Source organism: Bubalus kerabau, chromosome 1 (assembly GCF_029407905.1).
Source record: "Bubalus kerabau isolate K-KA32 ecotype Philippines breed swamp buffalo chromosome 1, PCC_UOA_SB_1v2, whole genome shotgun sequence".
Taxonomy (NCBI): Eukaryota; Metazoa; Chordata; class Mammalia; order Artiodactyla; family Bovidae; genus Bubalus; species Bubalus kerabau.
In genome coordinates, this window is record NC_073624.1 from 261,743,748 (window position 1) to 261,771,635 (window position 27,888).

The 27,888-nt window shown below is 38.2% G+C and overlaps 2 long non-coding RNA genes across 12 annotated transcripts in view; both read right to left on the bottom strand.

Moving 5' to 3' along the window:
• Window positions 1-26,167, bottom strand: LOC129639574 (uncharacterized). 2 transcript variants are annotated; one of them, XR_008708480.1, is made up of 3 exons: window positions 23,195-26,167; window positions 3,083-3,167; window positions 1-2,620 (listed from the first exon to the last, which is right to left on the bottom strand). It is a non-coding gene; the product is annotated as an uncharacterized LOC129639574 (long non-coding RNA). The 2 variants fall into 2 exon arrangements; XR_008708479.1 differs by having other exon boundaries at window positions 3,083-3,188.
• Window positions 1-27,888, bottom strand: part of LOC129639491 (uncharacterized) — a 347,939-nt gene that overhangs the window by 171,222 nt on the left and 148,829 nt on the right. The gene's annotated exons all lie outside the window — the stretch shown is intronic.

A 27,888-nucleotide genomic window follows, 5' to 3' on the forward strand; every position in this document is an offset into this window, starting at 1 on the left:
TACAATTAGAAAAGAGAGAAAGAACACATTAGGGGAACTTATTTTTAGTGTTTTAGATCTTGGGGTTGAATGTTGGATTCAAGGGTGTTCATTATAACCTGAATGAATGAATGAATAAAAATGAGGACCATGTAAGAACCAAAGATGGCAATGTGTTAAAAAACCAAAGGTTATGATTAATCTAATTTTGTGCTCCTGAAATCAATGTGTGTGTATGCGTACGTGTGAGAGACACAGACACACTTTTTTTTCAAGTAGTAGTAAGTGATAAGAATAACAAAGCAAAATAAAACAGGATGCAGAGATAGAAACTTATGAGGTATTTTTATACTGGATATGCATGTTACATGTAAATGTTTGTATATATAAACACACATGCAATTCATATGAGACAGCATCACTATTCTCATGTAACTGGATAAACATAATGATGCTGAGTCGATGCTGCCATGTCTACCAGTACACTATGCAAAAGAGACAAATACAAACTTGGTAGGCAGACAAGTGTGGAATAGAGTTGAGTTATCTAGGTTTACTTGGATAACCAGGACCAAATTCCTGGCTTTGTGTTTTTGTACAATACTTGCATTTATTTTTAAGATCTATGTAGTGAACAGTCCTATGAAAAATTGTCTCCTGTAAAGGTATTTTTGAGGCTGTTATTAAATTGCACCTCGATTTCTTCATGGGAATCTCAAGTCAGGGAACAACAAAATGATTTTTGCAAGAGAAGTATTACTTTGTTCTTGAGCAATCTGTGTTTTATCTTGGAGAGATGGGACCTATGCAACTAAATTTATGTTTTCAGTTTACTTGGGTCCACTACAGAAATGCAGAGTTAACTTGGAACTATATCTGTAGCAAACATATAATCTTTGAATTAATTTTTAAGCCACATTTCCATCTATTTGTATTTTTCTTTCTTTTTTACCCTCACTTTTAAGGTAATTCTGTTATTTTCTTAAGTAAACCTCATTTCTTAATTCTAAAAATATAAATACATAGAAAATAGCCATTAAGTTTATATTATGTCTGTAGCAAAAAAAAAAAAATCTGTTTTTCCCTCCACACAACCATTGTGCTAAAGAGACTCGTGTGTGTGTGAGACCTCCCCCCCAACAAGAGGTGTGACTCAACCAATCAACCTATTTTTAGGTAACTAAAAATAGGCTAAACAAAGGCTCAGCGTGATGTGAAAATTTATCATTTGTCTAGGTGTATATTTGTTCAATATAGACTGTCAATCTGTATAGAAGGAGGGGAAAATTAACTGTAAATAAAGCCTCAGTTAATACAAACTGAGGAGCAGTTGTAGATGTCTCAATACTGAGAAATTAGTATATTCTACCCACTGAATGTCTCCTCAGAAAGACTTAGAAGTTCCAACTCTTTCCCTACAAATGGAGACTTCTCATAGCCAAGTTACTTTTTTTTCCCATTAAATTTGTAATTTTCATATTTATGCCCTTTTCCTAGAATAGTAAAATGATTTTCCTAACCTCAACCAGAAAACACATTCTCAATCTTCAGGTTTTCTGTCAACAATGATAATAGTAATACTTTACATTTTAGGAACCCCATTATTTTCCTTTTGGGGACTTTCTTCCGAAGAGCTCAAAGCCTTGCAAAGTGCTTTTAAGAAAGTTATATTCACATTTCCCTTCCTTTGATCCCAATGATGAAATGCAACCACCTCTCTGGTGAAATACAGCCTCTGCTTATGACAGTGAATAACAATTCCATACAATTCACAAGAAATAACATACCCAATTAAAACTGCAAAGGGAGCTTAGACAGACAGACTTTAATTAGCGAAGCTGGAATGTGGCCAAGCAAAAAAAGTACCGTGAAAAGTGGTCATGACCTCATTTTAACACCCTGTCTTATTCAGAAGACCACATCTAGAGTAGCCCATTGCATCAGGCTGACTTGGGACACTGATTGATTCAGCCCTGAATAAATGGGAACAATGTCACATACTTAATCATCATATGCATTTATCAAAGCGGTCAAAGATTTTCCTCAGAGAAACTCCTCCATCAGTTAACAACCCTGTGCATGTCCATTCATGAATCAAGGAATCACACTGGGGTTACCCTCCCCTTTCAAAGCTATTTTTGAAATAATATATGTGCTGCTGCTGCTAAGTCACTTCAGTCGTGTCCAACTCTGTGCGACCCCGTAGATGGCAGCCCACCAGGCTCCCCTGTCCCTGGGATTCTCCAGGCAAGAGCACTGGGATGGGTTGCCATTTCCTTCTCCAATGCATGAATGTGAAAGTGAAGTTGCTCAGTCATGTCTGACTCTTAGCAACCCCATGGATTGCAGCCTGCCAGACTCCACTGTCCATTGGATTTTCCAGGCACGAGTACTGGAGTGGGGTGCCATTGCCTTCTCTGAATAAATGTGCTATCAAGTACCAAATAACACACATTTCTATATAACTTTGTAAGATCAAAGGCCAAAGGAATTTCAATGTAAACATTAGGTATTCAGAGGCAGTCATCCTTTATTCTAAAAATAACTTTTATAGAAATGTCAGAAGCTAAATATGACAAGTTTCTCAGTCCAGTCACCCAGATCCGTTTATTTCATGACCACAGAAGGTAGAGTAGCAGGGCTAAAAATAAAAACAATTCAAGAATGATAAGCCTTATATTGCATCAATTGTTTCAAACATGGCTCCATGATATTATTATTTGATTTAGAAAGTGTTTCCTAAGTTTCATTTGGGCTTCCCTGGTGGCTCAGATGGTAAAGCATCTGCCTGCAATTTGGGAGACCCAGGTTCGATCCCTGGGTTGGGAAGATCCCTTGGAGAAGAAAATGGCAACCCACTCTAGTACTCTTGCCTGGAAAATTCCATGGATGAAGGAGCCTGGTAGGCTACAGTCCATGGGGTCATTTTCTAAATAGCAAGGATATATTGAAATCTAATCTGTGCTTTACATTCTGTGTGGTTGGATTTTTATGTAATATTGGGTTTTATGCCACTTTTCTCCCAGAAATTGTTGTGGAAGAACATATTTTCATGTTTATTTCTTGAATGCTTCCATGACAAAGATGTCAAAGACAGACTTACAGAAAGCATCTCCAATTATGTCCTCTTTCCAGCATGCTGGTCTCCAACAATTACTTCTCTATTTCCCCATTCAGCAGTCGCTCTCCTGCCACAGTGGAGGAATGGGCTGGTGATATTAATGGTTGACATTTGTCTCCATTGACCTTAATTTGTGACTATTTTAAAGTGGCCATCCTTTGACAACCAAAGATTTTGTTTATGTAAAAGTGGACCAAGTTTTACATTTATATTTATTCCTTAAAAAAAAAATGTTTAAAGACACCTGTAGCTTTCAAAAATCTCAGACTAAATAATCAACTGTTAAGAAAATTGACTCAATTTTTTTTTTTTGTCTGTAGTGAACTTCCCTGGTGACTCAGATGGTAAAGAATCCTCCTGCAATGTAAGGGACCCAAATTTGATCCCTGGGTAAGGAATATTTCCCTGGAGAAGGGAATGACTACCTACTTTAGTATTCTTGCCTGGAGAATCTCATGAACTGAACAGAGGAGCCTGGCTGCCTCCACAGTCCATGGGGTTGCAAAGAGTTTGACACAATGGAGCGACTAAGTGCATGTCTGTAACAGAGAACTGTTCTTTTCCCTTTCTTTCCAGCATTCCTTTCCCCTTCTGATAACAGTACTGGTTTCTCTGGGTGCAAGCGGTGCTGATCTGTACCCCTCCACTCCTATCAAGGATTTATGCGTGTGACTCAGGCCTGGCTGATAAGAATCTTTCTCCAGGGCAGCTTGCTATTTCCCTATGGATAACAAAACCTTGTAAGACTGCTGTCTTTGTATTGTTAAGCAGTCATGGTCTTTGCCACACAGTAAGCCTTCAAAGGATGAAGGGATATAAAAAGCAAGACAAAGGCTAGACACAGGGAAGTCCTTGAATCTAGGCTATAATGAGGCCTTTTGCATTACTCTTTCATGTTTGGTTGCCAAGCTCAATAGATTCTTCTTTAGTGTAATTTGAACTGAGTGAAGCCAAGAATATTGACTCAAATATCAAGTGGACTGTAAATTATGCACTATTAAAAAATATTTTTTAAACTATTAAGAAAAAACAAAACAAAACTAAGATCACGGCATCTGGCCCCATTCAGTTCAGTTCAGTCGTTCAGTCGTGTCCGACTCTTTGCGACCCCATGAATCGCAGCATGCCAGGCCTCCCTGTCCATCACCAACTCCCAGAGTTCACTCAGACTCACGTCCATCGAGTCAGTGATGCCATCCAGCCATCTCATCCTCTGTCGTCCCCTTCTCCTCCTGCCCCTAGTCCCTCCCAGCATCAGAGTCTCTTCCAATGAGTCAACTCTTCGCATGAGGTGGCCAAAGTACTGGAGTTTCAGCTTTAGCATCATTCCTTCCAAAGAAATCCCAGGGATGATCTCCTTGCAGTCCAAGGGACTCTCAAGAGTCTTCTCCAACATCACAGTTCAAAAGCATCAATTCTTCGGTGCTCAGCCTTCTTCACAGTCCAACTCTCACATCCATAAATGGCCACAGGAAAAACCATAGCCTTGACTAGACGGACCTTTGTTGGCAAAGTAATGTCTCTGCTTTTGAATATACTATCCAGGTTGGTCATAACTTTCCTTCCAAGGAGTTAAGTGTCTTTTGATTTCATGGCTGCAGTCACCATCTGCAGTGATTTTGGAGCCCAGAAAAATAAAGTGTGACACTGTTTCCACTGTTTCCCCATCTATTTCCCATGAAGTGATGGGACCGGAGGCCATGATCTTCATTTTCTGAATGTTGAGCTTTAAGTCAATTTTTTCACTCTCCACTTTCACTTTCATCAAGAGGCTTTTGAGTTCCTCTTCACTTTCTGCCATAAGGGTGGTGTCATCTGCATATCTGAGGTTATTGATATTTCTCCCAGCAATCTTGATTCCAGCTTGTGATTCTTCCAGTCCAGCATTTCTCGTGATGTACACTGCATATAAGTTAAATAAGCAGGGTAACAATATACAGCCTTGATGTACTCCTTTTCCTATTTGGAACCAGTCTGTTGTTCCATGTCCAGTTCTAACTGTTGCTTCCCGACCTGCATACAAATTTCTCAAGAGGCAGATCAGGTGGTCTGGTATTCCCATTGCTTTCAGAATTTTCCACAGTTTATTGTGATCCACACAGTCAAAGGCTTTGGAATAGTCAATAAAGCAGAAATAGATGTTTTTTCTGGAACTCTCTTGCTTTTTTCATGATCCAGCGGATGTTGGCAATTTGATCTCTGGTTCCTCTGCCTTTTCTAAATCTAGCTTGAACATCAGGAAGTTCACGGTTCACATATTGCTGAAGTCTGGCTTGGAGAATTTTGAGCATTACTTTACTAGCGTGTGAGATGAGTGCAATTGTGCAGTAGTTTGAGCATTCTTTGGCATTGCCTTTCTTTGGGATTGGAATGAAAACTGACCTTTTCCAGTCTTGTGGCCACTGCTGAGTTTTCCAAATTTGCTGGCATATTGAGTGCTGGCCCCATTACTTCATGGCAAATGGGGGGGGGGGGGTGGAGGGGAAGTAGTGACAGATTTCCTCTTCTTGGGATCTAAAATCACTGCAGATGGTGAAGGCAGCCATGAAACCAGAAGATGATTGCTTCTTGGCAAGAAATCTATGACAAACATAGACAGTATGTTGAAAAGCAGGCACGTTATTTTGTCGACAAAGGTCCATATAGTCAAGGCTATGGTCTTTCCAGTGATCATGTATGGTTGTGAGAGCTGGACCATAAAGAAAGCTGAGCGCCAAAGAATTGATGCCTTTGAACTGTGGTGCTGGAGAAGACTCATGAAAGTCCCTTGGACAGCAAGGAGATCAAACCAGTCAATCTTAAGGAAAATCAACCCTGAATATTCATAATGCTATAGCTGAAATTCCAGTATTTTGGTCATCCGATGCAAAAAGCCAGCTCATTGGAAAAGTCCCTGATGCTGGGAAAGATTGAGGGCAGAAGAAGAGGGTGTCAGAGGATGAAACGGCCTGATGGCATACTGATGCAATGGACATGAACTTGGGCAAACTTCAGGAGATGGTGAGGGACAGGGAGGCCTGGCCTGCTGCAGTCATGGGGTCTCAAAGAGTCGGACACAACTGTGTGACTGAACAACAACAAAACCTATCCACAGTCACTGTGCTAGGACTGGTTATCCAGAGCTGCACTTCAGTGTCAAAGAGATGCTGCCCTGCCCTCATGATGCTAACACTTGCAGCGGGAGTAGGAAATGAACAGAGTTAATAAGAAAATATAACATGTAAATTTTAAAAAAATGAACATGGATAATGAAAAACAGAAGAACATACTAAGAAAAGATGGTCAAAGAAGCTTTGTGTAACATTTTACACAAAGTAACTTTAAAAATATGTTTCATTCAGATCCTTTAAGTATAGTTTTAGTTTTTTAAAGTGCTTTTTGCTTTTACTGATAATTAACAATGATGATAACAGCCAATAATATTTATTGACTACCCCTATGGTTATCACTGGATGACTTTTCTATCTTTTATCCTGTGTAAACTTCAAAATCATTCTGTAAGGTAAAATTATCATTATCACAATATTACAGTTGTGGGGAAAAAAAAGCATTCAGATATTAAATACTAGCTAGCAATCAGAGGAGACAGTGCTTGATGTCTGTAATTTCAGAGTGGGCATCCTTCACCACATTTTTACCAATAAATTTCAAGCACTGCAGATATAAATAATGTAGAAAGAGAAAAATCTGTCCTCTCTTCGTATTGTATTTTCCGTTGAGATAAACATTCTTAAGGACCGGGTGTATGCATCGTTTTCCTGCACATGTGAAATGATATTCTTTAATAGCTCATCACGTTATTATACAAACTGTATATTCATAAGACATGCCTGCAACTCACTTTCTCCCAAATTTGAGGTAGTTTTTTTTTTTTTTTTTAAGTTTTATCCAACTTGAATTTTTTAAAAAAAACGGCACGAAGTTATATACATTTAGACTATTCTTTCTTTATACATCCTTCTAGCATATAAAGGTCATATACTTGAATTCTTACAGTGCTAAAACTTTCTCTACAATCATTCTGCATCCTAACTAGTGCTTTCCTAGCCAACTTTGGCCTACTACCTCAGCATCAGGAAGTAAGTTTACCCAAAGGCAACAAGACTTTGGAATTAAATAGAACTTTTCAACTTGGAAGATCATCATGTTCATTTATTCCCAGTCTCTTCCGATCTTTCAATTATTAAGTGCATGGAGGTAGATTTACCTTCAATCCCTTAGACTGCATGAAACAAGAAAGTATGGGAACCATAACTACTTATAGTCCCTACAGTGAGCCACTCACACATGCTGGGCCCTGGAGACTCAGTATCAGAGCGAGTCAATGAGTCTCAAGCCTCCAGAAACTCCATTTAAAGATAAGAGAGGACCATGTTCCTACAATTTGTTATTTTGCGCATTGTATTTACTAAAATTCAGAGAAAGAGGCATGAGGGTAGTGTTACTACTCTTTTCCCTTTGTCTTTTTGTGACTGGGACTAAAGGTACTGGCAAAATATCTTTAAAGAATGAGTGAGGAAAATTTTAGTTTTCCTTAGTTATACTTAAATCCAAAGAGCCCTTCCTGTGTCAGTAATGAGTTTGATTTGAGGGAAACCATGTTTCATCTTGGGTGGCCAAACCAAATGTTCTTGGATGTCTGCTGGCCTAGAGGTCATTAAGTGCAAGAATTCATTGCATAACTCTCAAGGTTGCAACTAAAGCAACACAAAGCCTTGGGGTGCCAGGGACAGACGATTCACTAAGATGAGCACATTGTGCCAACCGACAGAAGCCTCAGTATTGCTTTCCCCACAATCTTGAATTATTCAAGGCTTCAAGATTATTATTGTTACTCAGTTTGTGAGATTCAATCTGTATACTTGGGTTGGGGGGAGGGGGGCGTGGGAAATCAGTCACTGCTTCCATTGCTGCCACCGTGACTATTTGAAATCTTCACAGGTATGAAGTCTTAGATTATTTTTCCCATGAACTCTCTGGACCCACTTATTTCATTTTTAAGGGCAAGCTAACAAGCACATCACATCTATATTGTCACATGCAGCTTCTTTGATAAAACCAGCTCAGAAGGAAAAAGTGCCCCCACAAATGCATCCATGGTCTCAGAGGCAACTTGGAGTACCTTAGCGTGTCATGATATGAGCATCATTTTTCCCGTTCGTCCAGACCTTACCATTTAAATATCTCCTTATTTATTTCAGTGATTTATTAAACTTACTATGTACCAGGCAACAATATGTATACTAGCTCTTGTCAGCATCTCAGTGAGCATAAGGTAAGTAGTACTATCTTCTTTTCATAGGGGAGAAATGAAAACCTTAGTTATAGAAAAGATAACCTTAGTTATAAGGATACACAGTTATTATACAGAGGAAAGGGGAAGTCCCAAGTCCATATGTAATCCAAGATGCCACCACACCACCCACCTACTAAAAGACATACAGATTCTAGTCCCAAAAGGAGCATTGCCTACTTGAATGTCTATAGAAAAACAGAATCTCTCCAAAGATTTTACATGTTTCAGTTTTAAGTTCGTGGGCTAGTAGAGACTCCTTACTACCTACATATCCCAATTAAATGAAACTGGAATTTTAAGCATGTGGTTACTCTCATTTGATCCAGTACTCAGAAGAACAGAGCAGAATTGAAAGCACTGGAATTCCAAATGCCATGAGAATTCCAGTACTAGCCACTTCTCTGACCATGCACCTCAGTACCTGCATGTGTAAGATGAGGCAGCGGACAGGAATCTGAGTTGCAAAGACCCTCTCCAAACCTAAGTATAAAGTTTTAAGTCAGGTTATTTTCATCTCATACAACTGGACAGTCTATCAGCCCTACTTCTAAATCTGCAGATAGCAGCAGTAAGAGTAATGTTGTAGGGGATTAAATTATATCTACTCCTACATTCTAAGAGTTTATGGACCCATATTAAAGAACAAGATTATTGCACATATTTGAGCTAGTTTTTATAAACAAGCAAAAGTCAGGGTGATAGGATTTGCCTCTATTAGAAAGACTAAGAAATAAGGAAACAACCCATGATTCCATTTCTTTCAGCTTCCTGATTTTTAGGTTTGTTTACTATGTGCCAAACACATCTTAAAATTAAAGTAATAATTTAGAAGTTATTGCTTTAAAGCAAAGGAAGAAAAGGGTCTCTGCAGAGAAGTGTTTCCCTTGAGTCTTACTAATACTGATTAACACTAGTATTTGAAATGTTAATTAGTTCTGAGCTTAACAGCTAGTCATTGTCTAAAAGGGCATGGAGCAAAACTTTTTCAAAGTTTGGACTAAGGAGTATTTAACTCCTTAATGCCAAAGACTGGCCATTTACTCCATTGCTGGCCACTGAACCATGAGAATGCCAGGACTGATTAGCTGTGGTGATTAGCAGACTGACATTAGGACTGGAACCACTTGTCATTTGCTTACGTCGACAGAATGCCTTAAAACATCTAACTTTTATCAGGGCAATATATCCCACTTAGTAATAGTATGGAATGCATATTAAAAACTTATCAACTAGGAAGAGGTTTAATGCAATGCACACATTTTAAAAATAAGATCTAAAATTACTCTGCTATATTTCAGTGATTGTCTCTGTCATTTAATTGGTATAGTGGTAGAAAACACAGCTTTTTGTTTTCAGGCTGTATCTTAGAGACCATATTTATTACTTCTATATCTGTGCTATCTTAGTATCACATTTCTCTATTGCTTCTCAGTAGAGTAAAACATTCTTAAAATAACATTCACTAAAAACTTCATAAAGGGAAGAATTCTTATGGGGAAATATGACATTATAGAAAACAGCTACAGTCTGAATAAGACAATGGAAATTGGAAAAGTAGTTAGAAATGTTTGATTTACTCAAAAATGTTTGTCTATAAAGCAGAAATGTCTGTAGATGTAGGTGAGTGTATGCATAAATTCAGCATTATTTACTCCATTTTACTACTCAGAAACAGATTTAAGTAATCTGTCCAAAATCTTAGAACTAAATGACAGAGCTTGTTTTTGAAATGTTCTTTCCATTTATATTACTAATATCTTCAATTTGTTTTCCTTTATTTTTACTAAGCACAAATGTGTAGGTTTTTCTTTAACATTTAGATATAATTCAACTTATTTAACCATATTTGAGACAAAAATCTAGTCTTCCACTGGTAAAACATGAAAAAAATAAGCTGTGTTTGAGGTTATAGTAAAGGATTGAAGTACAAATAAACCAAGGTTGAAAAAACAGAACAATCTTAATGCTGGTGAGAGTGTTAACCGTCTTGGTAGGGAGGCCAGAGATCCAAGCAGCAGGAGGAAATAAACTGCAAGTGGCAGACTTTTTTCCCTTTTCTGTTGAGGTACCTGGTTCCACCTGAACTTAACTTTTCTCAGTTCAGTTGCTCAGTCATATCCAACTCTTTGCGACCCCATGGACTGCAGCACGCCAGGCCTCCCTGTCCATCACCAACTCCCAAAATTTACTCAAACTCATGTCCATCGAGTCGGTGATGCCATCCAACCAGCTCATCCTCTGTCATCCCCTTCTCCTCCTGCCTTCAATCTTTCCCAGGATCAGGGACTTTACAAAAGAGTCAGTTCTTTGCATGAGGTGGCCAAAGTATTGGAGCTTCAGCTTCAGCATCAGTCCTTCCAATGAATATTCAGGACTGATCTCCCTTAGGATGGACTGGTTGGATCTCCTTGCAGTCCAAGGGACTCTCAAGAGTCTTCTCCAACACCACAGTTCAAAAGCATCAATTCTTCGGCACTTGGCTTTCTTTATAGTCCAACTCTCACATCCATACATAACCACTGGAAAAACAATAGCCTTGACTAGATGCACCTTTGTTGGCAAAGTCTATGCTTTTTAATATGCTGTCCAGGTTGGTCCCAACTTTTCTTTCAAGGAGCAAGTGTCTTAATTTCATGGCTGCAATCACCATCTGCAGTGATTTTGGAGCCCAGAAAAATGAAGTCTGACACTGTTTCCACTGTTTCCCCATCTATTTCCCATGAAGTGGTGGGACCGGATGCCATGATCTTCATTTTCTGAATGTTGAGCTTTAAGCCAACTTTTTCACTCTCCTCTTTCACTTTCATCAAGAGGCTTTTTAGTTCCTCTTCACTTTCTGCCATAAGGGTGGTGTCATCTGCATATCTGAGGTTATTGATATTTCTCCCAGCAATCTTGATTCCAGCTTGTGTTTATTCCAGTCCAGCATTTCTCATGATGTACTCTGCATATAAGTTAAATAAGCAGGATGACAATATACAGCCTTGATGTACCCCTTTCCCAATTTGGAACCAGTCTGTTGTTTCATGTCCAGTTCTAACTGTTGCTTCCTGACCTGCATACAGATTTCTCAAGAGGAAGGTCAGGTATTCTGGTATTCCCATCTCTTTCAGAATTTTCCACAGTCTGTTGTGATCCACGCAGTCAAAGGCTTTGGCATAGTCAATAAAGCAGAAGTATATGTTTTTCTGGAACTCTTGCTTTTTCGATGATGCAATGGATATTGGCAATTTGATCTCTGGTTTCTCTGCGTTTTCTAAATCTAGCTTGAACATCTGGAAGTTCTCAAACCTTGAGCTAATCAATGCGTTTTTCTTATGGAAATATTTTTCTTAAGCTATGTTAATGAAACCATGTATTTGCTTTAGAATCTGCCTTTCTTCAAATTGGTTCCTCCTAACTTTTTTTCTTTTCTCAAACCTTGGGCTGATAATGGCTCAATAAACCTGTATTCATGTCAACTGTTTTATGGCAAAGACGACACACCTTGTGCCATTCTATCTCAAAAATGCATATCGTGGGAGAGGGGCCTGGTGAAACTCCCTCAGCCTTGCGGCATCTCTCTCATCTGATTAGCAGCTGGCTAACAGACATAAAATGTCTTGCTAAAAACTATTAAGGGGACACTCTTTCTGTCCCCTTCTGATGTCTACATCAGAAGCTTTCCCTCTCTCTCTTATATTTTAACAAAACTTTGCTACACAAAAAGCTCCAAGGAGTCAGGCCTCTGACCCCAGATCAAAATCCTGTCCTCCAGAGGGTGGGAATCCCAGTGTAGCCCATGGCTCGCAACCGCAAACTTTCACTGTTAAGGCACATGGTATCAATTAAGGAAACAAGTATTTATACTAGGAAATAAAGGAATAACCAGAGTAGATGATCATCTAATGAGACTGACACTTAAAAAAAGACTATTCTGTATGTTGGATCTAGAGTTTGCTCAAAGAGCCATGATAGGAAAGAACAAGGAAAACCAGAAATCAAGCCTTGAAAGGAAAACTGAAGCAGCACAGTAATGGGATGAAAAGGAAAAACTGAACCTTACAAATGTTGTAAGAAAAAGAAAATTCTCAAACTTATTTGTAACAGTTGCTGTCTTCCATAAGTACTTTTAATAATGCTGTATTTTTCTTTATTACCAAAATTCCTTCACAGGAACTTTTCAAATCACTGACCTTAAGCTTTCTTTGGCATTGTTGTTTCTTCCCCATTTCCTCCACAGTCTTTTGAATCTATTTATGGTTCTTTTCTTTTGTAGCTATTGACGAGCACTGTTCTTTATGGTTGAATTCTGTGCTTGTGTTTCAGTCTACTTGTCTTTTTCTAAGCCAGATATGATATTTGGGTACATTGGGTAACATTCACTTGCATTTTTATAAGATGAATAAAAGAGCTGCTGTAACTGAACCAAGCATGAGTGCAGGCTGCTTCATCTCAAAGAGGAAGAGAACTTGCTGGATTGTGGTTAAACTCTTCAGGAACCACTCCAAGCTGAGAAGCTTAGAGAAATAAAAAGAGCCAAACAACACTCCACATGGCAACATGATTGTGTGACTTCAGCTTCCACAATCGTGTCAATGAATTCACAAAGCACATTACTTATGTATGTGGTAAGCTACGACTTATAAGTCTGCTGTTAATGTTCAAACTTTTCAGCTGGAGTTGGGATGGAAAAACTATTAGATTGACCAAGTCACCCAATTAACTAAGCTATAACCAACGGCATACTGCATTAACAGCAATCTTCTGAAATGTCTTTTTAGTTTACACCAAGCATGTTCTTCTTTCACACGATTAAATCTATTAACTTACAGTTTGTTGAGTTTAAAATTACATAAAGAACTAACAATATTCTAGCAAATCTGTGTAAGGGCATGGATGTGTCATGCATCCATGCCCTTATACAGATTTCCTAGTATATTTTTAGAGTGTGTGTGTGTGTGTGTGAGAGAGAGAGAGAGAGAGAGAGGGAGGGAGGGAAAGGAAAAAAGACAGTTATATGCATAATCACATAATTATTTAAATATTCCTTTGATTTTACAAAGTCCTTTTTATAGAATTCTCATTATTAAGCAAATGTTTCAAATGACTCTTATCCTCAAAGGGATACTTTTCTGATCATTTGTATATTTACTATTATTGGAACCAAGTTTATGTATAGTGAGAAGACTTTGCCATCAAAGCTGAGTCTAAGTGTAGGCTCTGCAACTCTTGCTTATGTGACCTTGGGCAAGTGACTTTGCTTCTCTCATCACCATCTGTAACACAAAGATTATAGCATGGATTCTAAAAATGCAAATGGGAAAAAAGTTCTGCATACAGAGTTATATGCTGTCTGCCTCGAACAAACTATCCCGTCACCCCTAACTCTCTCCTAAGACAGTGATTTTCATCATACAGAAAGTCACCAATCTGCTATCCAACCTACCTTTCTTAATACCTCTGAAGCATATTTCCAGGATGAAGGTACATTTTTCAAGCTTGTGAAGCTTTGAATAAAGCCTCATATTTATTAAGAAATAACCAAAGAGGGAACCAGAATACTCTATGTTTAGACAGTGTGCCCAGACAATTTCCCCTTATGGACAAATTTGTATGATTAATTTCATAAGAATATTAATTAATTTACAGTGAAACTAACAGCCATAGATCCCAAGCAGAGGGGGCCAGACTATGATTTTCATGTCTGCAGATACAAAGTGGAACAAAATAATCATTGGGAAATTCCTTTGCAAATCTGGAATCAAAGCAAAGGGGAGCTAATTAGAGTGAACAAATGTTTTAGCATCATCATGGTAAGAGAGCATGATAATGCAACCCATCTCTCAGTAGAGATGATTTTAATAATATTGCTAGCTAACACTACGGAACACTTGTGTGCTAAGTACTGTTGTAAGAATTTTATATGAAGAAGCTCATTTAATATTTATAAAAACTCCTGTTAGATGGTCTATTATTATCTCCATTTTACAGTGAAGAAACTGGCACAGAGTGGTTAATTACCTTGCATAGCATCACAAAGCAAAGGAGGAGAACGAACTTGCCAGTAGGGCCTACATTCTCCCTATCTGTTCTTTAGAATGAGTTTCTTTTCTGCAAAAAGTTTGGGTAGTAAGAACTGCCAGTCTTTGCCCAGGATTCTCATTTTCAATATTCTCCCTGATATTCACTTCTCCTTCAGGTACTCTACAAAAATGACATGCAGGTTTATATCTGAGGGAAAAGAAAGCAGCAATCACACAAATTTTCAGGAAAAAGCACTTGAGGCGAGAAAGAACAGTAAGTACAAAGATACTACGGGTATGTTAATCTATTTGACTGATTCACAGCCAAATATTGCAGAGCTGGGAACTTCTTTCTTGGCATAGTGCTACTTTGAGTTCATTGTTTTGTTATCAGAAGGAAATCATAATTATTTCATTTGCGTGTAGGTTCAGGGTGGTTGCAGGCATGAAAATAAGAGGCAGTACAAGCAGTCATTAAAATATCTAATCTCTCTATGTGTGTGTGGCAATCAGACCCAGTTAGAATCCTGGCTCCGCCACTTACTAGCTCTCCAGTTTTGAGCTAATTATTGATGTCTCTAACGTTGAATTTCTCATGATAAAATAGAGAAGCTATCAACCTCACAGAACTACTGTGAAGATGAACTTAAATAATCCACATAAAGCCCAGAGATTAGCACCCAGACACATAGTCAGGGTTCAGCATAAGGCAGTTTCTCCTTCTACATGTGCCCGATAACTAGCTCTCTCTCACTTTCTCAGGAACTTGCTCCTGCATCTTCAAACTTCCCTTTCCTACTGTGTCATCTCTACAGACATTCAGGAGCCTTAGCAGTTCTAAAGAGGCAAAGAAATCTCTTAGCCCCACATTAACCTCCAGCTGCAACTCAAGCTCTTTGCTACTTTGAAGTAAGTTTTGAAAGGCATTGTCTACTCACCCTACCCTCTCTCCCTACTTTAAGTCTCCCAACTGTCTCTGTGCCAACTTGACATTTTGCACATGTACTGCTCCACTAACTCTGCTCTTGCTGAGGCTACCAAGTGATTCCACATTGCCTAAAAGTAAATCCACTCTTTATTTGTTGTTGCCAGGACATTTTACTGCCATTTGACACAGCTAGTAGGGCTTCCCAGGTAGCTCAGTGGTAAAGAATTCGCCTGCCAACACAGGAGACGTGGGTTTGTTCCCTGGGTCAGGAAGATCCCCTGGGGGAGGAAATAGCAACCTACTCCACTATTCTTGCCTGGAGAATTCTATGGACAGAGGAGCCTGGCAGGCTACAGTCTATAGGGTGGCAAAGAGTCAGACATGACTGAACCCACACACACAATTTTCTTCATCCATTAGAAAAATTATTCACTTCCATGACTCTATGAAAGTGAAGTCTTTATTTGAGTAAATAACCTGGGAAGACCCACTTCTTAGCTAACCTGTTTGTAAACATAATCATGTCTGATACTGTATCTTTGACCCATCTTCCAAATTTGCCTATTTTTCCTTTATCATATCAGCAAATATCGCCTTCACTTGCATCATGCCAAAGCTAGGCACTTGTCATTTTTTTATCCCCCCAAAACCAGCTTTTAGTTTTGTTGACTTTTCTCTATTCTATTTGTAATTTCATTGATTTTTGCTCTAATTGTCATTATTTTCTGTTTGGTTCACTTGTAGTTTTCTCTTCTTTCTCAAGTTTCTTAATGTGGAAGCTGAAGATCTGTTCTCTTTTGTAATATATAGGTTTAGAATTATACATTTTCTTTAAAGGAATCTTTCACTGGATCCCACAAATTTAATGAAATGTTTTTATTTTCACAGAGTATAAAATATTTTGAGCTCTCCTGAGACATCTTTGATCCATCAGCTATTTAGAAATGTATTATTTACTTTTCAAGTATTGGGATTTCTCAAGTACCTTTGTTATTACTTTATTGTTTAAGTCCATTATGGACTGAGAATAAATATATATTGCATGATTACCATACTTTCATGTTTGTGAAGGTATATTCTATGACCCAGAATGTAGTCTCTCTTGGTGAATGTTCTGTGTAAATATAAGGAGAAATTGACTTCTGTTGCTGTTTGATAAAGACATTTATAGACATAAACATCAATTAAATTGATAATACTGTTAAGTCATCTTACATCTTACATAGAAGTAAGAGTGTTGTAAGATATATGTTGGGCCAAAATGAGGCAGAAAAAATACTAATTTTCTGCCTGATGGATCTGTTAATTAGTGACAGGAATAATTAAGCTGCCAACTATTAGTTAATTTTCTATTCTCCTTTAAGCTCTAGCAGTTTTTGTTTCATATATTTGGCTGCTATGTTTTTAGGTGTATTCATGCTCTATTTTAAGTTTATTGTTCACATTGTCATTATAAATCTTCCTGGAGAATGAATCTACTTATCCTCATGTAATGCCTCTCTTTATTCCAGATACTTTTTTCTTATTGTGAAGTCGACTTTGTCTGGAATTAATAGAGATACTTCATCTTTCTTTTAATTCATGCGAGCATGGTATTATCTTTCTTCATTACATTATTTCATTCCTTATCGTTTCTCTGAATTTTAGCTTGGGAAGTTTCTTTTGGTATATCGTTAAGCTCATACAACTTTTGCTCAGCCATGTCTAGTCTACTGATGAGCCCATCAGAAACATTCTTCATTTCTGTTGTAGTGCTTTCTATAGATAGTAATGACAACCCACTCCAATATTCTTGCCTGGAAATTTCCATGGACAGAGGAGCCTGATGAGCTATATTCCATGAAGTTGCAGAGTCAGACACGACTGAGCACACACGCATGCACACACACACTTTCTTTTGATTAATTTTAGAGTTTTCATCTCTCGGCTTACATTACCACTTCTCACATGTCTTCTCCTTCCATTAGAGCCCTTTAGCATGTTAATCATAATTATTTTAAATTACCTGGCTGGTATTTCAAAGACCTATAATAGGTCTTTGTTATATCAAAACTGGTTCTTATGATTGCTTTGGCTCTTCAAACTATTTTTTGCTTTGCTTTTGCCTTTAGAATTCCTTATGATTTTATTGTTATTGAAAGATGGATATATGTTGGGCCATAAGAACTGAGGTAAGTATGCCTTTATTGTGAGAACTAGTCTAATCTAGCTAGATGATCTTATACCTATAGCTGCCAGAGATTTCAGTTTCCTCTAGTGTTCTTTTTTGTCCCTATGCTCAACTTTGGACCTCTCTACTTTTAACTTTTCTTGGATCATTTTATTTAAATGTGTTTCTTGCAGACACAATACATTTTTTGTTTTAATCTACTTTGACAATATCTGCCTTTAATTAGTGCACTTAGTTTACATTTAATGCAGTCATAGATATGGTTAGATTAATACTTATATATAATTGAAATAAAAATATAGTAAGTTATAAAGGAACCCTCTTACACTGTTGGTGTGAATGTAAATTGGTGCAGCCACTGTGGAAAACAATGCAGATTCCTTAAGTTAAAAATAGAGTCACCATATGATCCAGTGATCCCACTGCTGAGCATATGTGCAGAAAAGACAAAAATGCTAAATCAAAAAGATACATTATCTTAATATTCATAGCAGCATTAGTTATAACACCCAAGACATGGAAGCAACCTAAGTGTCCACCAACAGATGAATGGATAAAGAAGGTGTGTTATAGATACACAATGGAGCTTTATTCAGCCATAAAAAAAAGAATGAAATATTGCCATTTACAGAAACATGGATAGACTTGGAAAATGTTAAATGGGGGCAATGTCTATTTTGATCACTGCTGTATCCCCAAGTCTCTAATAGTATGCTTGTCCCAAGAAAGAAACTCCATACATATTTAGTGAACAAATTAAATGAAATATTATCACCATTTAATAACTCAAAAAATGTCTGCTGTATGTCTAGATTATTTTTCCACAAAAATTTAAATTACACTTGCCTCCTTTCAAAAAGTTTCAGGCAGCAAAAGAACATATGCAGGCATCCAGCTGTAGATGGCACACCAAAGGAGAGAAAGAGATAGTATGGTGTGACATATATAAGCCATTACATAGGAAACAGAAGGGCAATTTAGCCTGCAACCAGAATTTAGTCAAAATGCATAGAGAGGTAGAGTCTGATCCTGATTTGTTGGTAAATAACATCCAATGGGAAAAACTAAAGATGGTGATGTCAGTCCCCACTTTGGTCGTTTCTTCAGCACAGCTTTACAATAGATGAGAGATCTATTCCTGTGTAGTGCTTAGAATACCATTCATTTGCATGAAAGTCCAAACTGGAAGGTTTGGAATGACGATTTAATGTTAAAGATTGAATAAAAAGACTTCTGTTTCTGACAAAATGTGAAAGTGTATTCAAAAAAATTTCAAGGAGGAGGGAAGGAAACACTTAAATTGCTGGTTAAAGAAAAGTTATTTCTAGTACAGAAGAGCTGTCAGAACAATAAAGAAAGTGGTTGGGGGCCCATGGCAATAAGAAAGCCCAAAACCAGGGAGTTAAGAAGCAATGATGTTTGCCCTGGGGAAGATGCCAATCTCCATCAACCTAGCATCTGTGTCCACACAAGCACAGAAATCGGGCTTGGAGCTATTGCAAGAGAAAAAAGGAGATAAGCATAATACTAGACTACAGAAGGGCAACAACCCTAGAGAATCGACTAGCTAAAAACCTGCCAAAAGAAGGAAATGGTAGGAATACATGCCTGTCTTCCAAGAGAAATTCTAACCAGTCACATGAGTTTGAGTACATGATTCATATTAACTATTTGGCAAGAAAAATAAAGTAGAAAATGCAAATACTTCCTGAAAAAAAAATTTAAAAAGGAAAAATCTCTTTAAATCTGGGTGTCAGAGCTCCCACAGATGAAAAGACAAAGGACATGCATTTACAATAAAATATTCCCCCAAACCCTAAAACTTATAATAAACTATTACAATTGAGAATCAGCTGAAACAAGTGAGCAAAACCAAGAAACTCCATAAAAGACTTCAGACCTAAAGAAATGACAAATAATGGGATGAGAAGCATTTAATATAATTAAATGAAGCAAGATACTGGAAGAATAATGAAGAACAAGAGACGATAAAAATGACAAGGCAAGTATCACTACATGATATTCTTGCCAAAATGTTTAAATTAAGTTGAGTCGTGAGGAAACAATCAGACAAAGCCAGATTGTTCAACATTCTACAAGACAACTATACTTGATGTTTCAAAAATATCAGTGCTATGAGAGGGAAAAAAAGGATAAAAGGTGCAATTCTAGATCAGGGTACCTTAACCTCAGCACTGTTGACATTTTGGGCTGGATAATCCTTCCCTGTGGAGACTGCCCTGTACATGGACAGTTTAATAGCATCTCCAGTCTCCACCCACTAGATGCCAATAGTTCTTTCTCCACCTCCCACAAGCCGGGACAACCAAGCACATCTGTGAACACTGCTAAATGTCTCAGAGGACAAAACTGCCCCATTGAGAAGCACTGTTTCTAGGTTAAAGATAGTAAAGAGAAATGATAACCAAATACAATGCAAGATTCTTGACTAGATCTTTGATTAAAAGAAAACTTTTATAATTTTCAATTTGGAGACCATTCGAAAACCCTTAAACTTATAAATATTATAAGTTTATTACTTATAATATTTATACTTATTGATTTTAAAGAAGATACTATTATGTTGCTAAATTATTGGATTTCTTGGGAGATGTGTGCTGACTTATGAGATAAAATAAGATACTGTGAGTTGCAAATTGTAAAAACAATACATGTGTGAGTCTATATGTATGTTTCCATGTATGTGTAGAGAGCAAGTGATGTAAGTGCAAATGTGACAGAATATCAACAATCATTAAGTTTAGGGGAAAAGGAGATGTGTTTAATTCATTACACTATTCTTTCAACTTTATTCCAGATTGAAGTTTTGTTTTTTTTTTTCTTTTTCAAATTGAGCAATAATATCTTATGTATTCTTCAAGGCCCAGTTTAAGTACCAAATTCCTTATGAAATTTTCCTTCTAGAATCACAGCTCACCTCTCTCAAAAACACTAACCACGCACACTAACAGAACGTCAAAGATGTACTTAAGTGAGATTCTGACTCCAAATTACATGTGTATGGGTTCTCCTACATCACCAAGCAATTCTCTGACACTAGTTGGGTGTCCTAAAATTCAACTCAATTCTAACCCTATTTACCCGGAGATAACATCAGATCCCACGTGTTAAGAACTCAGTCCTACAAGACTGCTTCCTCTCCAACTTCAGAAACCAATGGCCTCAGGTTCTGACCCACTGGCTATAGATTGACTGGAGGTTCTAACACTCCTTTCTTGGGTCTAAAGCAGTTCACAGTACTTAAACATTTCACTGACCAAATTACCAGTCTATTTTAAAAGGATATAAATAGTAAAAGCCAGATGTAAGAGCTCACACTGGATGAGATACAGGAAAAGGGCACGGAGCTTCCATGCTCTCTCTAGTTGTGTCACTCTCCCTGCTTTCATGTGTTCTATCATCCAGAAGGTCACCAAACCCAGCCCTTCGAGGTTTTATGGAAGCTTCATTATATACACATGATACATTAAATAACTGATCACTGGCAGTGGCTTCAACCTCCAGTCTCTCTCCCCTAGAAGCAAGGGAACTTAAAGTTTCAACCCTCCAGTCCCATGATCGGTCCCTACTGGCAACCAGCTCCATCCTTAGGTGCTTTCCAAAGGCCACCCACTTAACAAACTCAAGCAGGGTTTTTCCAGCAGTTTTCCAGTAGTCATGTATGTATGGGAGAGTTGGACTATAAAGAAAGTTGAGTGTCGATGAATTGATATTTTTAAACTGTGGTGTGGAAGAAGACTCTTGAGAGTCCCTTGGACTGCAAGGAGATCCAACCAGTCCATCCTAAAGGAAATCAGTCCTAGGTATTCATTGGAAGGACTGATGCTGAAGCTGAAACTCCAGTACTGTGGCTACCTAATGCAGAGAGCCGACTCATTGGAAAAGACCCTGATGCTGGGAGAGATTGAAGGCAGGAGGATAAGGGGATGGCAGAGGATGAACATGGTAAATTGATGCAAAAATAAACAAATTTGACTAAGGCAATAACATTTGTGGAGTCAAAAAAAGGATAAAACTAAAACATCAGACAGCAATATTATGTAAATTGGGTGGAGATTTATAAGCACTAAAACAGTCTAGCATTTCTATATGACACTGAGGACAAACAGTGTTATTGATTCTACAGTTTTTAACTTAAATATACATTTAAAAAGCTTTAGAGGTAGCACTAAAACAGTAGAAATAGACGCATAGCTACCCACCTGGAAAGCAGGGAAAAAAAAAAATCAACTAAACTTTATAAAATTAACCAATAGAGCAAAAAAAAAAAAACCATAAATCATACCATACAAATTTAAAGTGAAAAAATTCAAAACTGAAACAAGGTGATAAAATGTAAGTTATATTAACTTAAATATAATTAGATTAAACATTCCAGGGAAAAGGTTGAGTATGCCAGGATGGCTGAAAAACCTATCCCACCCTGCCATATGCCAATTAAAAAGATAAACTCTAGAACATGAGACTATAGAATACAAGAAGCAAGGTGGATGGGAGAAAATATACTAAGCAAATACGAATGTAAGAAGAGCTAACAAAGCTATGTCATTCACCAACCAAATACCTATATTAGTGATAAGACAGTCATTACATGCTATTAATAACTTAAGTAGGAAGGCACAATAATTCTTATAGTGAAAATCTAAAATGCAGATTCAAGATATACAAATTAAAAAAGAAAAAAAGGAAAAGAACTCGTAGCAAAAATTTGTTACACTTGACAATGTAGAAGGAGATAGTAACACCTCTCTGTGATAAATGAATAAAGGTTAGGAGCAGCATCATACAGATTTGTAAACCTAAATATAATATTGCTTGCAAAAGCAACAGCCTGAGAATACACTTTCCTCGCCTCACTCCCAACCCCCACCCCACATTCACCACCAATATACAGGAAAGATTTAGAAACCTGGATCACATACTAGGCCAATAGCAATTCTAAAGACATTTTAAAGAATTGTTATCATCCAGACTACATTTTCTGGCTACTTTTACAAATTAGAAAAGAGTGACAATGACAAAAACTTAATGTTAGAAATTAAAGTTCACACATCAGAGATGAAATTATAATGAAAATTAGAAAACACAAGGGAAAAACATGAAAATAGTATATAACCCTCGTTGAAGCAAGAAAAGCAGCATAAATTAAAAAATACTTAAATATTTATATTAGAAAAAGTGACAAATTATATTAGAATCTAAAAAAAGAGGAAATAAAAGTGAAGAAAGTAATGGGAAAAAATTAAGATATTGATGAGATAGAAATCCAGGATTAAATAGGATCAATAAAGCCAAAGTCACCTGTTTGAAAAGGATGATACAAAAAAAACTTCTGGAATCCAGGAAACAAAGAAACAAAAAATATTTAGAGTGAAAGAGGGAACACAACTGCTGCTGCCATAGAGAATAAAAGGATAAAAGAGTATCATAAAAATATGTATGTATACCAATAAACCTGAAAATGAGGTGAAATGGATACTTCTTAGAAAATTAGGAAATTACTAAATCTGACTCCCAGGAGAAAGAGAAAATTTGAGTACCATGGTGACAGAATAAGTAGTTTAAAATCTCCCCATTTCAGGGTGCTCTCAGGAGAAAACCTAGTTGGAGGAGGGGCAAGTAGAGGAAAGGAAAAAAGGGTAAACTGAGAACAACGTCTCAGGTAGAGTCTGACCTTGGCTGTATCCGGAGGCAAAGCTTGGAAGTGGGATCCCACAGCAGCTTCTCGAAGCAAGAAGCCCCGGCTTTTATGCCCTAGGGTTTATTGGCTGCCCCTGGGTAAATGGCTTAATATCCTAGGTATCTCCAGGTGAGCTGACTTGGCTCGGGTCGGACAAGGCAAGTCCTCAGCAGCGACAGGTGTAAACCATTGGCTTCGGCACTCCAGCAGCAGATGGGAACCAGCCAATAAAGGCGATGTGAGCAGAGCTCTAAAAATATGTTGAGAGAAACTTTTGCAACACTCCAGTGCTTCCCAAAACTCACAGATGAAGATCTGGAGCACTATGTCCGTTTGTGTGCCAGAAAAGATACTTAATTATGAAAGCATTACCTGGATGTTTGAGGTTACTGTATCTTTAGAGGGAATCAAAACAAATCCAACTCTGATGTTTCCATTAACTACAGAGAGCTACATCAGAAAATCATTCCTGGTGATTTCATTTACAGGAGCATGCATGCTAAATCGCTTCAGTCACGTCCAACTCTGTGGACTCTATGGACTGTAGCTCACCAGGCTCCTCAGTCCATGGGATTCTCCAGGCAAGAATACTGGAGTGGGTTGCCATGCTCTCCTCCAGGGGATCTTTCCAATTCAGGGACTGAACCTATGTCTCTTATATCTACCTGCATTGGCAGGTGGGTTCTTTACCACTAGAGCCACCTGGGAAGCCTTCATTTACAGGCAGAAGAGCTTAAATTGACTAATAGGGATTTTGAGTGTGAGTTTAGCAGGTTGCATCTCTCCTATGACCCAGACTTCATGGTTACCTGTGTACCTGAAGGTCAAAAGGGGACTCCTTTATCTCAGTTTCAGGTGGGACCATGGAGGCTTCCCTGGTGGTTCAGATAGTAAAGAATCTGTCAGCAATGCAGGAGACCTGGGTTCAAGCTCTGCATGGGGAAGATCTCCTGGAGAAGAGCATGGCAATCCACTCCAGTATTCTTGCCTGGAGAATCCCATGGACAGAGGAGCCTGGTAGTCTACAGGGTCGCAGAGAGTCAGACACAATTGAGCGACTAACACTTTCACTTTATCTCAATTTCAGTTGAGACCATGGAGGTCAACAACAAAAGAATTGGTGCAATTTCCCCTACATTCCAAAGACACATGCCAGACTTGTAAAAGGGGTGCTACCAAAGTGGTAGGGAGATGCTTCATTTCACACCCACAGACCAATCATGGAAAAGCAAAGTCAAAGCACACTGGGAAGAGAAATATTTTTGCAGGAAAAAAAATCTGAGAATGGTGTAAATGTGTAAAGACTTTCCAAGCCCTCCCCTTGGGAGATGGGTAGAGGCTGTGTCCACCTCAATTCAAGACCACAGAGATGGTTGTCAGGTGATTGCACAGAGGGTCTGTGTTGCGATCACTAGGAATGGGAATGTGGTGGGGTGGTATCTGACCCCCCTTTAGGAAATCTAAATGTGAGAGGCAGAGTGGCTGAGTCCCAAGAGCAGAGAAACAGTGAGACGCAATGGAAGCAAACCGTCCTAGCACCAGCTGCAGAGGAAAGCCATGTGGTTCCAGAGGCTTGGCTGTGGACCACAAGAGAAAGCCTAGAGTTATCTGAAGTGGAACTCTGGCAAGACAGCCACAAGCTGTGACGGGGCAATGGCCGCAGCAAAAAGAGTCTGTATAAAGCAGTGGTGCCCAACCTTTATGGCAACAGGGTCTGGTTTCCTAGAAGACAATTTTTAGACTGACCAGGGCAGGGTATGTTTTGGGGATGATTCAAGTGTATTACATTTATTGTGCACTTTATTATTATTACATCAGCTCTACCTCAGATCATTAGGCATTAGATAGTGCGGGAGTTGTGGATCCCTGGTATAGGGAACATAGGAGCTGACTGGTGAGGTCCCGGGGGCAAACTCCCCCACTTTCCCTCCACCTCGGGAGTTGCTATTGAAGTTTCCCCAAAGGGTTATTTATTTTTATTTAAGTCTAGGAAAAGTAGCTCAGGAGATCAAAAGACCAGCTTTAAATGTTTCCCTAACCTGATGTATTGTGTCCTCTAGTAAGTCCCTTTTATCTAAATCAGTTTCTCATCTGGGTGAAACACTGAAAGGGCCCCAAACCAAAGTGGGGAGAGTGAGAGCTGGAGCTAGAAGACATTTTTGCACAGATCCTCTTCTTCCGTGTGGGTACCCTCACCTAAAAACAAGGTAGGAAGAAAGGATCCTTCCGCGGCATACGTAAAGAGTTAGGCAACCGTGCCCCCATACCAGACATTTTGATTTTTCAAATAAGGCTCTTTGTGAGACTAAAACTTTAAAAATAAATAAAAGGACAACATAGTTTAGGATTTCATTTAAGGGGTAAAGAAGAAATTTCTAAGGAATGAGTTTAAAGGGTCAATCCGGTTGTTCAGTCTCTGAGTCATCCAGCTCTTTGCAACCACGTGGACTGGCGCACTCCAGTCTCTCCATCCTTCGGGTAAGAAAGGTGTTTCTTTCTTTCTTTCTTTCTTTTTTTCCCTGCTTATATCTTAACAGTTTCAGCTTTTTAAACAAAATACTTACTATGAGTTGAATTGTGTTTGCTTACAATTCATGTATTAAAGTCCTAATCACAAATACTTTAAAATGTGTCCTCATTTGGAAATGAGGGGTCTTCCCTGGGGCTTCCCTGGTGGCTCAGAGGGTAAAGTGTCTGTCTGCCTGCAATGCAGGAGACCTGGGTTCGATCCCCCAGTCGGGAAGATCCCCTGGAGAAGGAAATGGCAACCCACTCTAGTATTCTTGCCTGGAGAATTCCATGGACAGAGGAGCCTGGTAGGCTACAGTCCACAGGATTGCAGAGAGTCTCACACAACTGAGCAACTTCACTTCTCATTTGGAAATAGAGTCATTGCAGATGTAATTAGTTGAGATGAGGTCACCCTGGAGAAGGGTCGACCCCTAACTCATTATGACTGAATCTCTTATAGAGAAGGGGAGGTTTGCACACAGGCCCATATTCAGGGAGAAGACTACATGAAAGTTAAGATGACCATCTGCAAACCAAGACAGAGTCCTGGAATGGATCTTCCCACATAACTCTCAGAAGGAACCAAACCTGCCAGGCCCTTGATTTGAAATTCTAGCCTTCGGAATTGTGATAATAAATTTCTGAGGTTAAGCTGCCCAGTTTGTAAGTACTTTGCTGTGGCAGCCCTAGCAGATTAATACAGTTATTCATTGATAGAGGGCTTCATTTTGTTCTAAATATTCATCGATTGTAGTCATTTTTAACTGTTGGAAACTTTAGCTCAGTAATTTTCATCATTTCATTCAACTTTTAAAGGTCTGTGTAGTACTTAACCTTTGGGAGCTTCAGGTTTTCATCTGAAAAAAATTCAGATGAAATTTCACTTCCAAACTTCAAATCCTGTGGTGGCTTCCCATCGTAAGGACACCTATATTAAGAATTCAAGATCCTTAGCACAGTCCACAAGTTCCATATGGTCTACATACTGCTTGTGTCTCTAAACTCCGGTTCTTTTTTTGTTCCTTCCTTTGCCTCCTTTGGGAAGTTCCTTGGAGAAGGGAATGGCAACCCACTCCAGTATTCTTGCCTGGAGAATCCCATGGACAGAGTCAGGCACAATTGAGTGAGTAACACTTTCACTTCACCTCTCACATGCCTCCTTAACCACACCACCTGAATAATATAAATTTATCCTGTTCTCAGGACCTTGACACATAACTTTATTTTTTGGCACCAACCACCATAGCTAATGAGATCTCAACACTCACTGTTAGTACCTCTACTTCATTATCCTGTTTTTTTCCTTCAGGTTTATTTGTTCCTGATATAATCTTATTTACTGATATGCTTATCATCTATTCTCTGATCCCCAGAAATTAATTTCCTTGAGGAGAGGGACTCTGTCATTCTTGTTTATCCCTGCATCCCAGTGGTATGAGACAGAAAAGGTGCTCAATCAATATTTTTTGACTGATTGACTCTAAAATGAGCAGGATGGCCTCATTTCTTCCAATTTATAGGACTAATTCTCTACACTTTTCACATTTGGCTTATTAATATATGTGTAGGCTTTAGACCTACAATCAAAGCAACATTATCATTCCTTTTCCTGCCTTTCTCCACTCTCCACTTATGCTGATTAATAAGCTGAATCAGCTAGATGAATGTCTATGACATTGATGACTTCATAACATGTGTCAACCAGTTTTTAGCATGTAAATTCTTAGATTAAAAGTATAAAATTTAGAGGAAATTAAATTCTAAATCTTTCATGATTTGTCCCGTCACCTCCAATAAAGCCTAGAATATTTGATTGATCTATTTCTTTTTTATTCATTGGATACTGTTCGATAGTTGCTCAAAATAGTGTTAGCATTACCTCCAGAGTATATTTTCATGATTTGTCTGTACCACTGTCTTAATAATGCTTTCTTCTATTTACATATCCAGTACCATCCTCTCATCATTCTTTTCTTTCCTCTTCCAATCATTTTAACTTCCACTAATGCAAGTGTATTTTTCCTAATTCATCCTGCTTCCAGCCTCTGTGGTGAATATTAAGTTATAAGCTATGTTATTTAAACATCCATCCAGGTTCACAAGTATTATGTGATGATCTAAGAGCAGAGGAGTAAGAATCTGGGGAATAATTGTATTATTAACTGTATTTTTCATGC